This window comes from Lissotriton helveticus, chromosome 6, assembly GCF_964261635.1.
Source record: "Lissotriton helveticus chromosome 6, aLisHel1.1, whole genome shotgun sequence".
Classification (NCBI taxonomy): Eukaryota; Metazoa; Chordata; class Amphibia; order Caudata; family Salamandridae; genus Lissotriton; species Lissotriton helveticus.
The window spans coordinates 1,793,265,273-1,793,277,945 of NC_136067.1; the positions used below are offsets into that span (position 1 = coordinate 1,793,265,273).

Sequence of the window (12,673 nt, forward strand, 5' to 3'; positions counted from 1 at the left end):
AACATTTCCTTTGAAAAAACACTAGGAGCACTAAAAACATTTCAAAATCTTGCTTACTTATGCATATTTAACAGCCACAGGATTTAAAACTGCACCCTGTTGCTGGTTTTTAAAACACCACCTTTCGAACTTTGTTAGGTGCTTGCTGCTTAATATAAGCTGCAAATATACATTTATTGGTGTGGACTTGTGGCCCTCTCTTTTTTTTGTCTTTATTTTATTAAAAGAGTTAAAGTACCTTGCACCATAATATAAAGGCACAGAACTAATTCATTTTGGGGTGGCAGGGTTAGATCTTATTTGTTTTTTTAATAAAACCATATCTGTCTGAACAATTTCACAATAAATACTCTGAGTTCTATTTTATTGATTTTTCTTTTTTGCCTTAGAGGTGATTCAGCTGACCATATTCCCACTGTTTATTGCACTGAACAAGTAAACTGTCTGCTGGTCATTCAGACACTGCTGGAAAACAGTCTGAATATGTATTCATATGGTTATGTATTTTTCAGTTTGAATTACGCCAACATGCTGGACTTCTCTTAGATCACTTGCCAGCCAGTTGCTTAAATATCGTACACTGCACACCACTATTATGCGAAATGCTTAGAGACTGATGGAAAACACATTGTTAGTAAAACTCTGTTTTACTTACAAAGCTCCTACATTTTCCTGGCAGTACCTTCTATGGGGTAGCTTCCCTCAGTGACAAATCCATTTAGAACATGTTGAGATTACAATATGACCTCTGGCTTTGCATCACTGTGTCTGGCAAGAAATGAGTCTTTAACATGTTGATTGCTTGTGAACTGGACAGAAATTAGGCACATTATGTGTTGGTATGAACTTAGTCAAACATGCATTTTTTAGAAGGCTTGTATAATCTGAAGCGTAAGTTTTGAAGTAAATGGCCTGTATGATCTAAGGAGTATGTTTTAAAGTAAATAACAACTAATTTTAAAAAGTAAAAGATTTGCCCCGTTAATGAATTGGTATTGATGTGTAATGGTATTAAACGATGCATCTAAATATTCTCTTGCGCTCCATGAGAACACATGTACTCTGGAAAATTGAGAAACTAGGTCCTGCTTCTCCTCCTGCAACTTTGTGCACCTTTCTCGTGGAGGGTTTTGTATCTGAGAACATGCTGGTTAAGGAAGCCAATGTGTCATAATATTGTATTCTGAGAATCTCAAATGCCATAGGACTGGTTTTACCCTTACTAAGAATAACTTTGTATTACTGTGGACAGGCGATTTTAACATTCAAGCCTGTAGACATGCCCGGAAGGGATTTTGCGGACACCACGAAGATTATGCAGGGGGTGATAGTGTTTACATTAATCATTTCCCGCACAGTAATTATGGCAGCGCACTGAACAACTCAATAGCCAAATTCAATATGGAATTACTTGAATGTACAAAAAACAAAAACAACTAAATGTGCCCAACATTCAGGGGGAGAGATGCCCATTCGAATATTGATCATATTTTATTGTCTAGTGGTTCGATTTTTTCTAATGTCTGGGTAACAGTGCAGCCTGTGAGTGATCACAACAGTATTTCAGTGGAGTTAATGGGCTGGGGCCCAAAAACTGTTGTGCATGGTAGATCCGTTCATGGGATTTCCGCTGTGAGACCAAATGGCATGAGAATTAAATGGGCCAAAATTGACCCAGACAAGTTAATGAAGGATGTTTTATGTAAATGCACTAGAGAGGTTTATTATTGTCTTGCACCGAATGTGATAGCAACAGCCGTTCTCTCAAATTTTATGAAAATTACATGTACAGTTGAAAATACCTTGTTAAGAAGAAATAGAGGGACTAAAAGGGAAAAAACTGTTTGGTTTGACAAACAATGTGCTATGACTTTGAAAAGATTGAAAAGTGTACTTGATGTTAAACCAAGAGATAAAGATATAGTTAGAGAAGAACGTAATAATTATAAAATGGCCTTGTCAACTAGGAAAAGGGAGTTACAGAATGAAGCGTGGAACAAGCTTGATATGGCTGTTGTAACCAAAAACCATAAATTGTTCTGGGATACTATAGATGGCCCATTTCTAAAGAATGAAAATATTCCAGAGGTCAGTTCCCACGTTAGTTGTCTTGCATGGATTGCACACTTTTCTGAGATTTTTAAATCTGATTTTAACCCAGATGGGTCTATTATATGTTTTAAATGGAAGAAAATGCAGCTGTTTTTAACATTAATTGAAGTGACAGATGCAATTAAAAATAGTAAGGGGGGTAAAGCACCAGGGCCGGATGGGGTACCCATGGACTTTTATAAACATGAGATATCATTATGGGCCCCCATCCTGACTCGCTATTTTAATGCAGCAGTGGAAGGTAATTTACCAGTGACATGGGGCCAATCAATCATTATACCCCTTTATAAAAAAGGTTCCAGATCAGAAGCAAGGAATTATCGGCCAATCTCGCTTCTAGACTCGACAGTCAAAATCCTTAGTCGAGTACTATTAGTGAGACCGGAAGCCTGGACCGAGGAGAATAATATCTTGTCCCCTGTGCAGTACGGATTTCGTAGGGGAATAGGAACAATGGAGCAGTGCGTGAACCTGGAACTCATAGTCGGCAAGTATACCAAAGCTAAACCTGGTAATCTTTACCTATGCTTTGCCGACTTGAGTTCCGCGTTCGACCTGGTGGAACACGCATTGCTCTGGCCCACACTATTGGCAATGGGCGCCCCTACTGAAATTATACATCTGCTCGCCCACTTGTACAATAACCTAACAAGCAAAGTAAGGTTTGGAACAGATGGTGAATGCACCCCTTTCTTTGATGTCAAGAGGGGCATCCGTCAAGGATGCGTACTCGCCCCCTTATTATTTTCCTTATTTATTAACTATGTTGACACAACTTTAAGAATGACTAATGTAGATGCACCAACTATAAAAGGTAACCCCATCCCAATCCTTTTATACGCGGATGACGCGGTCCTCCTCTCTAGGACTCACAATGGACTGCAACACTTAATTAACCAATTCCACGTATTTATAGAAAACAGGAGATTGAAAATTAATAAAGGGAAGACAGTTACCATGGTGTGTGGTAAGAAACAAAGAAAACATAAGCCTTTTTTCTTAGAAGGGGGGAAATTAGAAAGTGTTAACAGTTTCTGTTATCTAGGTATTACCTTCTCAGGAGACGGGAAATGGATTAACGAACAAAAAAGTGTCCTTTTTAAAATGGGCAGGAATACCAATTGTATTTTTACATTTGCTGCGAAACTAGGGGATCGCAGAATTCCTGACATGTTGACCCTTTTTAACGCCAGATGCATTTCGTCAGCCATATATGGGGCTGGAGTTTGGGGGTATGATGAACAGAATGCCAATACTGTTCAAGGGAAGGAAAATGCGTTTTTAAAAAGACTAATCAGTGCCCCAGCTACGGCCTCAACGGAGTTATTACATAAGGAATTAGACCTGTATTATGTTAAAGACCTAATTGCACTCCGTCCCCTGTCCTTATGGCGCTCAATATGGGCTAAGGAGGAGACAAAGTTTACACAGGATGTAATAACTGATTGTATTAATCTTGACCATCGATCAAAAATTCCCTGGCTGAACCATATATATCATTGGTATAAAACATTGTATGGTCTGGATATTTTTAAAGATTCTAACATGGATTCTATTTTATCAAAACGGGAGTTGAAGATGTCCTTTTTGAAATATTCAGCAGAGACTAGAATGGAAAAATATAAGAAACAAAGTACATTCAATCTCTATGAACAATATAATACTAACGAAGGTTTTAAATTTTATCTTGCAATAGTTAGTATTCCCTCACACCGATTTGTGTTAAGTCGTCTCCGTTTAGGAATTGTACATCATCTTGTGGCCTTCCCTGTGGCTAAACAACCTGGAACGTGCCTGTGCCCATGTGATGGCAAATCAAAACAGAGCGTATGTCACTTTATGCTATTTTGTACTTTTTATACTTCTTTTAGGAAATATTATTTGAAACCCATCTTTTTAAAATATGATACACACCATTTACAAACAGCAATGAAATTAGTGTTTAATCTTGAGTCCCCAGACGTATGTTTTTATGTGGCAAGTTATATTTTAAAATGTATTTCTGCTAGAAAATCAATTATTGTATGAACTTTGTAAGTTGCTAAATGTACTATGCACTTTATAACAGGATGTGCTGACATCACGTATTATCATGCTAATTTGCACACATATGTTTGAGTACCGCTGCTAAGATATAATATTCACTATTGGAATGATCCAGCACCTGCACTTTTGTCATAAATATTCCTTGTGATTAGCCTGATTAGACGTTGCTATATGCATATTGCACTTTAGGAAGGATGTTGTAGAATTTCCTATAGAAATTATCTATCTGTACATACACTAACACAAAGATGATACTTAGCACTTTAACTGCATATTTGCACATCTTCGATGGTCGTATAATTATTGATATCACAGCTAAGTGTATTTTTATAGATGACCTTATAATTCTGTATTATTATTATTGCCAAATGTTTTTATTTTATGTGCAATCCCATTATTTGTCACTTCCCTTTTCTTTAGCTGTTCTAATATGTGTAAAAATTCCTTTTTTTTTATGTCTGTTGCTATATGGTTGTGTTATTTACAAACCGAATAAAGCATCCTTGACTTGACTTGACTGGTTTTGTAACTGCCCTCCGCTGTGCCATCCCCATTCCTTATCAGGCGCGGCCAGCACAGGTTAGAGCGGTGAGGCAAGCAAGGGAGGGGGGAGAACGTTTACAGACAACGGAATAGGGAAACAAAATAAAAAAATGAAGAAAACCTCTTACCTTGCACTTGCCGCTTTGAGTAACTCGACTATGAAGCGAGTGCAAGGTAAGTGGCTTTCTTTAAAAAAAATGTTGTTTCCCTATTCTGTCGTCTGTCAACTTACTCCTGCCTCACCGCTCTTACCTGCGCTGGGCGTGCCTGTTCCTTATCCTCCTGTGGTACAGTCAGTGCCAGTTTGCACTTATAGATACAATGGTATTGATATTTCCTCTCTGCCATTGAAAGGATTCTTGTTTGGAATTCAGCCCTGCTAAAATTTCTTGATAGATAAGTTGATATATTATGTCTTAATAGATATGTTAAGATATATTATGATAATACATTTGATCTGCAGATTGGGCAGGTCATATTTTGGTTAGCATTCTTCAATAATTTGTCAAAAGGCACACTCTTTGAATCTGGTAATGTTAAATAGAGAAAACGCTCTGAATGTGTTTTATATTAATAATCCCAATCTTCACAATCATGATCCCATGTGTAACTAACTCCGAATAAATCATCAATATTTACATCTTCTTCTTCTAAAACTCCAAACATGACCATAATAATTTCTTGTGCATCTTGTTGACTGCTGAGAGTAAACATTACAGATCCACTACATATATGCAAAAGATCTTGAATACCTTAAGCAGAATGTGTCACAGTTCTGTCAGTCAGTAACACTGGAGCATGTGATACAGTGCAGAACACAATCTCCTATCTGGCTTTTGTTGAATTTGGCTGACTAAATGTGGTAAATCAAACAGTACATTGAGAATAACATTTGCATAGCAGTTGACATCTGAACTGTTTTCCAACTGGTAACCTACAATATCTCTGTCATTTTCCTCTTTTCTCCTTTTAATAGCTTCTAGATTATCCCTGTGTTCTTTTTTTGTTCCAGTATCTGTACACTCTTTTGTAATCTACTGTTTTAGACTGATTGCCCATTACAGATAAACAGAGTATTGGCCTAAATGAGGAGTGTATACACTTCTTAACCAATTGTACTCTCTTACACAGCTTGCATCAGCACTAACTTTCTTTTCAGCAAAATCAATCAAAAACAAACCAGACAATGTTCTAACTCATGACAATGGTACATATGACATTCCTTCTTTTAATACAGTACTTCTGATATTAACAAAAGCTGCACCTACTCTTTAACCTTGTGATTTATGGACAATTACAGCATATGCTAGAGACAGTGGGAACTGCTGGTGGCGCACAAATAAGTCTTTCTCTATCCAAAAACGTACAACACAGCGGCTAATCTGCTTCACGCCATCAATCTGATCAAATTTTATGGCCAAGTATTCAACCTCATTTCTATTTGGGAAATTAATAAAACCAATGACTTTACCCATTGCAGCATTTACTAACCCTTCTCTACATTTAAATTACAGTAAAAAAATTACTCTAATTTTCTAATGCTGCAGTTTTCGAAACAGACCTCTCCAAAGCATCCAATTTTGCTTGTAGTTTATCTGTGAGTAGTATTGTGACTCCCTGATGTTCCAGTCTATCAATAGTTGCAATTTTAAAAATATATTTTCTCCAGTTGTAGTAATTGTTCATTAAAGTTGGAGCACTCTTGAAGTGTTGGCATTAAACAAACTATAGACTTCTGTTCCTCAATAAAATTGTCTATTAGTTCAGCTGGTGTAATATTAGATGGAAATAGTTTCTTGATAAGACGACTTTCCAAAGCATGTTTACCCTCTTTTGTTAAAACTCCTATTCTAATGTCCTTCAGTATATCTTCATATTTTACATCAGATGCTTGATGCATATTGGTCACTAGTTCCTTGTATCCAAAGTGCAACCAAATATTGACATTGTCAATACTCCCCAGAGAATTTTATGTTTCATTATGCAGAAGTGTTTTGAAAACAGGTTGTCCTTTTACGGGGGTGAGTTCCAGTAGGTCACCAAATACAATTAAATGGTTTCTTCCACAGAGCACATTGTAGTTTGTTCTGTAAAATCTGCTTCATTCTAAAGTGTATGGAAGCAAGCATTATGTTGGATACAATGCTGACCTCATCAATTATTCAAAGCTTCAGTTTCTTCAAAACTCTTAATACCTCATGGCAAGCTTCACCAGATGGCTGCTGGTATTTCAGTTTATTATCAAGTTCAACAGGTAGCATTAGTAGGCGATGTAAAGTAATACCTTTAATGTTATGTGCAGCTAATCCTGTTGGTGTTGTTACTAGACATGTCAAATTTGATTCTGTAGTCTTCTGTAGATAACTAATGAGAACTTTAGTTTGGAAGCTTTTTCCAGTGCCAGCTAGACCACTGATGTATAGTAATATTGGTTTGCATGAAGAACAATCACACTGTTACCCCTTGTGTAGAAATCCATGCTCTATTTTATCTTTAACTTTGTTGTATATTTCTTTTTGTTAATTGTTCAGTTGTTCTATTAAGTGGTCGAAATCCACAGTTTCCTCTTTTGTGGGCTGCATTACAGTCTCCACCTCTTTCATAGCTATAGCTGCTTCATTTTAAAGAATTGGTTCTTCAAGAGGATCTTGAGTCGCTGGTGCTGAACTTTGACTGCTTTCTGAACTCTCCTTGGCTATCTCATCAGCAATGGTTTGTTCCTGTTAAATCTAATCTTTCGACATTTGCAGGTAGGTTGAAAAACTGAGCACTCAATTGTGTCTTTCACAGCGTTGAAAGAGTCTTTGTAACAGTCATAGTGTCCAAGTAATTCTGATTCTGAACGCCATGGCTTGAACAACTGCAAAAGTGCTAAGTAGAAAAACTCTCTTCTCTCTGGGGTTGGGCAACAAAGCTTTCGGTGGTGTTTGACCAAATAACTCTCACATGCAAGTATTTCAAACTTCCTTCTTCTGTGTTTTCAGTTTCATTAGTTTTATATGGGTGTTCTGAAGCACTTCATAGAGACACATGTTTTGAAGATGAGGACTCCATCTTGCGCAGTATGTATCCAGCATGTTAGTTTTCAGAATATCTCTACTTTCTGGATCGAATTCTACGAGATACTTTATTTCTGGGAAATACTTTAGTACTCTATTTCGACTGCTTGCAAGGCCTAGGCTTACCCACACAGTGCCTTGGAGAACAAACTAGCTGAGCTCAACCTGTCCAAGGATTCATAGGATCCTATTTCCCTGTGGGAAAGCATTTTCAAGCTGAAGTTGTACAGTTACTTGGGGAAGACTCTTTTCTGCAAAAGTCTCCTCCCAGATCTCTTTCATCTTTGTCTTCTCTGATTTTGTTATATATGAAGTCACGTAGTAAGCAACAGCGATGGAGTAGTCTGCAACAAATTGTAGATCTATATTTGCATTTCACATCTTTAGAATGACATGGTTGTAGTCATTAATATACTTGGAAGCCTCTATTCTTCTCAGGTTGTATGTATTTTTGGGTGATTTCCATGTCAGGGTATGTCTGACTTCAGACAAAAAGCTATTGACTCTTCCTTCTGAAATGACAGGGCGTGTGAATCCAAAATGATATCTCGTGTAAAATTTACAATTCATCTGTATTTTTGCCGACAGGACTTTCCAAATCTATAAGTTTGAAACCGTAGAACATGTTGTCTCAGACTCTTCTCACCAACATCTTTAGGAATGGTGCATGTCACATACTGTTGTATGAAAGACAATACAGACTCATCAGTGTACTTGCCAAATTTCGGGGCATCTTTCACCCATAACTGCTTGTGAATATGTGGAGCACCTCTAGCTTGGTACTCTTTGCGCCAAAAGAAATCAGTTACTTGCCCAAGTGAAGGAATAATTTTGTTGCAGATGAAAGCCATAATCGCTCGAAATCTGTGGTTCAAATATCTGCAGGATCCAGCTAGCAAAGTTCTCCTGTTGTTTTCAGATTTATGTCTTTTATATTTGACTTTCCTTCTTGCAGGAGTTCAAGGAGGTCATCCCATGCATACTCAGCACAACTGAGTGTTAGGAACCAAGTCGGTGCTACTAGGTTTCTTAACATGCTTTTGAGCTCACCATGACAATGAAACCAATATTCATTGGTGCCAGTCGGCACACCATCAAATTAATCAAGTTGTATTCCGGGTTCTCATCTTTTCCTTCAACTTTGTCCATGAATTCCCTTGCAGTGATATTTTGCAGATTCACTCCTGTCTTGAGAGTGTGGTTTACTGCATAAGATAGGCTTGACAAGTCGCTTTCAAATAAAAGGTGAACTATATGGGGAATACACTGACGAAATCTAGGATCCTCTGAGTATAGTCTTGTTGACCTGTACTCAGCTGCAGGTATATGTACAGGCCGGTCATCATACCTGCATCCCATTCCTGTGGGGAAGAGATGCAGAAAACATTGAGCATCTAAACATTTCCCCCACACACTCAAGGGAGCATCTCTTGCTTCTGTCATTTGAAACAGATCAATTGCTTCACCAATAATCTCTTTAAAATGCAAAGGGTGGATACTTTAATGTCATTAAATGTCTTCTGATTGGGATCGATCCACCTTTTCAATCTGATCTATTGATGTTGATGTGTCAGCCTCTATATGTGCTAATTTTTTAAGAACATCTACATATTTATAATATATTTATAATAAATATTATTGTGTGCCAGATATCATATTGCATTCTTTACTTAGCAACAGCTAGTAGGACCTGCCATGTTTTTTTTATACTCTTCGTAGGGACACCATTGACTATAATAATAAGTGTTTCTTCCAAATCTTTCTGCACCCCTACAGTTTCAATATTGTGCTGGAAATCTAATGGCAAGTAAACAAAATAGCTCTATTCATTTCTCCTAAACGTAGTGCAGGAGTTTTCATATAGTTAAGCCTCCTAACTGAAGTTCACATTTTTGTGTGGTGTTCAGCTAACATTCTGAAATTATGAAAGGTGCTTTGGCACACTTTCTTTAATAGACATGATAGTGAGTGTCCTTGTATGTAAGTATACTTACTTTGCACAGGTCTAATCCTTGCAAAATGCCAATTTTCTGTGTACGACTTTTGCATGGAAAGTGGCATAGGAAACTTCTCAGTACATCAGTAGATTCCTGCCGAACACTGCAAATACGGCTACATTCCCATTTGTATACATGGGCTTGTCTGCACCTTCCATGCCCCTCTTCTGATTTCCTTTACATTTCTAGCTACCATTACCTCTTTTGGAATAGGGCAGCCATCCTTCATCTCATAACATCGTCCAGATTCCTCAACTGCATGCACTAATGTGTTCTGTTGGAAGTAGCATTTTTCATTAAAGAAAGTCTCAGTACAAGAAGTATGTCGCCATTCACCACTGAAAACTTTGCAAAAGTTAGTTCTATGGACAAGTCTTTTCTTTTGGTTTCTTCTCCTCAGACTCAACACTATTTTATCCAGTGTCTTCATTCTGTTTAGAATCAAAATAAATAGCTTCCTCTTCAGAGCAAATGCTTTATCAACTAGACCCTCAACACGTTCCTTTTTTCTTACAGCTTGTCTTCTTCTGTTATACTTCTATATAGTTGTCATTAGATTGTGAACTACTCTACTATGGAACAGGCTAACTCTGATTTCCTTAAACTGGGTCTGCCTTCTGGTTGTACTCTGTACTTTTTTTGAACGATTTTTTATTGTTCTTATCATTGACTTTTCTCCTTTTTTAGTTGGTCGTAAACTATGTTTTTTATTTACTTGATTTTCCACTCTTTCCAATAGTGCAGATTCAATTTTAAGGAATGACTTTGTCCTCTTACCAGCAGCTCTTTTCTCTTTTAACACTTTCCCCACATTTTGCCCCTTTTGTTTCTCAGTTGTGAGGACATAATATCCTTGTCTCATTTAAATGTTTTTTCACTTTTGGATGGCATTGTAACTGTCTGTAGTTAAGTAGAAATCGATGTCTCATTATGTATTATCGATACTAAAGTAACAATATAAACAGTTATTGTAATATCGCTGGCATTAATTTTCATCTGTATATCTCTGTGTCTTTCTCTGTATCACTGTTTAGATTAGTCTCTTAGTATATCCACAAATGTGTTCCTGTGTATCTACCCATGTTTAAAGGAGTGCTTGGCTACATACATGTCTAGAGTGTCTCAATAATTTGCAGCATAGCTCATTGTTTTTATAAGACCAGCTTTAACAGTGCCATAGGATGTATACATAAATGTGCCAGTATGTTACTCCTTGTTTTAGTAGTTCTATAGCTGTCTAACTGTGTATATAAGTGGCTGAAAGAATTTATCAGTGATTGTGTTGGGAGTAATAGGAGAATGTAGGTGTCTGTCCAACTACCTTTCATACTGCTGGATACATATGTGAGTACATTTAGAAGTGTGTCTTTCATTCTGAGAGAAGGTGAGAGAGAGGCTCTATGGTTTGTGAACATGTATGCCAGTTCCTTTATGGGTGGTATATTTTATGTACTGCTTGGCATAGGGGTCTGGAACTGTATGACTAAGTTACTAATACTCAAACAGTCAGCTCACACTTTTTAAAGCATAACACATTGTGCTTTATGGCATACCTACAGCAAACCTCAGAGGTGTGTTATGTGTAGTAAAACGTGGGTTTTGGTACTTGAGATAAAGCTATTACATGCCAAGTTAAGCTTGCAGTAAAAACGCACAGACAGATTTTGCACTGGTAGGCACCACCCATGTTTGAAGGACTATTTCTCTGCATGGTTGTGAAAGTTCTGTAAGTACTTGCCTACATATCTGAGTGAGTGTAGGAGTACACCTGTAGCAGTGTTACCAAGGAGAGGACTGGGCTGTTCCTGGGGTGAAGGTGCAGGTCACAGGGGTGTGGATATGTAGGGGCGGTTAAATAGTAACCAGCCTGTGGATATCCATTTTGTTGGATATATTGGCCTCACACACCCTTGCAGGTGTCATGCTTCATCATGGGCAATGCTCCTCGTTGGGTGGGCGGTGCAATACCCAACGGGCAACACCTCAAAGAGGGGCTCTTTAGCGGAGATCTTTTAATCCAACTGCCCATGGGTGAAGTGTGGGTGAGGGGCCAGGGTAGTAGTAGACGGGAAGTGTATTAAAATAACGCAGGAGTACCAGAAGGAACTTTATTCGGGTGGTCCCATGCGCTAACTAAAAACAATAGTTAGTCTTGGAGGTCAGGAAAGTGATGTATTCCGCACTCAAGACTATACTAAAAAGTGAAGGTGGTGGTCGACATGTTTCTCGCTTCGGGTATATTCACCCACGATTCATCAGGACCTATGGGTTGGCTGTCTACAGTATAGCTGATCTAGCTAAGTATCAGTACTTTAAACAGTAATTCTGAATTAAAGTGAAATACCTGCTAATACATTGTCCCATGCCTGGTATTGGAAACAAAAAAGGAGACAGGGAATTACATCTCACAAGCAAGTATAGTTCAGTAATCTACATTCGTTCTGACCTGGTGCACTCTGTGGCATGCTAGTGTGAGTGACTACTAGCGCGTCGTGCAAAATAAAAACATCAAATCCCATTAGTGCAACATCTCCAGGTGTAGTCGTGGTGAGTGACATGCTCACCCGCATGACGAGGATGGAGACATTACTAGTGACATTAAAAACAAGAAGAACTGCAGCATGGTGTTGTTCTAAATGGGTCAAAGTAACCCCACTCACCTAAAGGTCAATAGACTAATGTAACAGCAGTGCCTGGCGGGATGGACATCAGTGAGTCAAGCCTCTGTAGCTAAGGCTAAATTAAAGGAAGAACAAGGAAGGAAAGCAAACAGCACGCATTTACATCTCATATTTTGTATTTATCATGAGCCTTATTTGGTAAAGAGACTGTAGTCTGACGTCCTAGACAGGCGCATACATTCTGACAATTGTATCTCAAACAATCCGGCCGTGTAGTGCTCCTTAGCTATGCTTC

The 12,673-nt window shown here is 38.0% G+C and overlaps 1 protein-coding gene across 1 annotated transcript in view; it reads left to right on the forward strand.

Annotated features, from left to right (window-relative positions):
* THADA (THADA armadillo repeat containing) overlaps positions 1 to 12,673 on the forward strand; it is a 1,377,633-nt gene that overhangs the window by 415,282 nt on the left and 949,678 nt on the right. The gene's annotated exons all lie outside the window — the stretch shown is intronic.